This window comes from Triticum urartu, chromosome 4A (assembly GCF_056163025.1).
Source record: "Triticum urartu cultivar PI428250 chromosome 4A, HENAU_Tu73, whole genome shotgun sequence".
In the NCBI taxonomy this organism is placed as follows: Eukaryota; Viridiplantae; Streptophyta; class Magnoliopsida; order Poales; family Poaceae; genus Triticum; species Triticum urartu.
Genome location: NC_141876.1, coordinates 29,754,458 through 29,756,849, shown reverse-complemented (window position 1 = coordinate 29,756,849; position 2,392 = coordinate 29,754,458). Strand labels below are relative to the sequence as shown.

The following is a 2,392-nucleotide window of genomic DNA, read 5'->3' as shown; positions in this document are numbered from 1 at the left end:
AGAGCATGATGATATCTGCATTCGACATTGTATTGTTCATGAACTATTTGTTGTGTTTATTGCATTTGTTGTACTGAACGATAAACTATTTGTTTGAGTTGTAATGATAACGAAATTAAACTATTTATTGTTAATTTATTTTGTTTGTTTGATCATTTTTGCTCATAATACATGTATATGTGGTTTGTGCGGCGCGCGCGCTATATTTTTGCGCTCTGCTGGAGCGGCGCGCGTGCTGAATTATAGCGCGGCTGCTGGAGCCAGCGCAGACGGGCGCGCTAAACCAACCGAAGCGCGCGGCAAACAGGTTTTTTACGCGCGGCGCTTAACACAGCTGTGGAAGATGCTCTGAGTGAGCTGCCAGTCCGCTTCATCTTCACAAGCCAAAGCAGAGCGGCAGCAGCAGCAGCTCAGAACTCGGATCACTCGGCTTACGGTGGTGATCATCGGCCGACGGCGGTGACAGACAGACACATGGCTCTGATCAGGGAGAAGAGACTTCCGCAGCTGCACTTTTCGTTGCCCGTCCCGCCTCGCGCCGTTGCCCAGGAGCTCGGCCGGCGTCCCAACCCCGCGGTTGCGCCGGCGCCGACGGCCACCAAGGCGTCGACCCCGTAGGCGCTGTCCAGCCAGTTCCGCCTCGCCGACTTCGAGAAGCTCGCCGTCCTGGGCCGCGGCAACGGCGGCACCGTCTACAAGGTCCGCCACCGGGAGACGTGCGCGCTCTACGCGCTCAAGGTGCAGCACTACGGCGACCCGGCCGCGGCAGCCGAGGCCGACGTGCTCAGCCGCACGCCCTCGCCCTTCGTCGTCCGGTGCCACTCCGTGCTCCCCGCGGCCGCCTCTGGCGACGTCGCGCTGCTCCTCGAGCTGGTCGACGGCGGGTCGCTCGACTCCGTGAGGAGCCGCCGCGGCGCGTTCCCCGAGGCCGCGCTCGCGGAGGTGGCCGCGCAGGCGCTGTCGGGGCTGGCGTACCTCCACGCCCGCCGCATCGTGCACCTCGACGTCAAGCCGGCCAACCTCCTCGTGAGCACCGCCGGGGAGGTCAAGGTCGCCGACTTCGGCATCGCCAAGGTGCTCGCCCGCGCCGGCGACCACTGCACGTCGTACGCCGGCACCTCCGCGTACATGAGCCCCGAGCGCTTCGACCCGGAGGCGCACGGCGGGCACTACGACCCGTGCGCCGCCGACGTGTGGAGCCTGGGGGTCACGCTCCTTGAGCTCTTCATGGGCAGGTACCCGCTCCTCCCCGCCGGGCAGCGGCCGAGCTGGGCGGCGCTCATGTGCGCCGTCTGCTTCGGCGAGCCGCCCGTGCTGCCAGACGGTGCCTCCTCGCCGGAGCTCCGGGGGTTCATCGCCGCGTGCCTGCAAAAGGACTACCGCAACAGGGCGTCCGTCGCGGAGCTGCTTGCCCACCCATTCGTCGCCGGCAGGGACGTGGCTGCGTCGAGATGCGCGCTCCGGAAGCTGGTCGCCGACGCCTCGTCGCCGTCGTTGGAGTGCCGGCAGACGTGATCGCGTTAGGCGGCAGGGCCATGCACATACATAGGATCAATTTTGCTAGCCATGTACAGTGCACGTATGCAGGGCATAACACGTCGGTTAGATTAGTGATGACCTAGAAGCTACTTCCTCCGTTTTAAAATAGATGACTCAACTTACAAATTTAAACATCTATCTTAGAACGGAGGAAATATTAGGGATATATACTCACTTGTTCAGACAAATATATGAATTCCGGTACAGCTGATTTTCTATGTTTCGTCCATCGGCTGATGTCCATTTCTCGTTCCCATCAAGACAAAAAAGGCTAGACTCAACGGAATCTAATAACTCATCGCTAACTAACTTATTTATCTTGACATGTAAGTATGTCATATCACCATACAACTATGAATAGGATAAGGCCTATCTCAACATGCAATTATGCATGAAAAAAACCTACTATAATATTCAACTATGCATGAAAAAATATTATTCATTCAATTATTCTATTTATATTCAATACATATTATTGCAACTATACATAATTGAAACTAATAAGTCGTATGTATTTTTAATCTTGGTTGTAATGTTGTCAATTCAAATTTTCATCAATCAATTCCCGTAGCAATGCCAGGGGCACCCTCTAGTTCAGTTTACGGGCTGGAGTTATGGGTGTACGTGTCCGCAATTACAGGCGTAAAATTTATTTTCCTCTACTAGCTCCCTCGGCCCCTCCCCCATTTTTTGCCGCAGAACTCCATGTGTCAGCCCGCATGATTTTTTTTAGAACCGCCCTCAAATGCCTTTATTCATTACTTAGACGGTTTACATCCGATTGCACTAGGGCATACAATTGCACTAGGGCAATCAATGAAGCATGGAAAACATCAAAAGATATTATAGTCGA

At 54.9% G+C, this 2,392-nt stretch overlaps 1 pseudogene; it reads left to right on the top strand.

Moving 5' to 3' along the window:
* The first annotated feature begins 474 nt into the window (after positions 1-474).
* Positions 475-1,515, top strand: LOC125554565 (mitogen-activated protein kinase kinase 9 pseudogene; annotated as a pseudogene).
* The last annotated feature ends 877 nt before the right edge of the window (positions 1,516-2,392 follow it).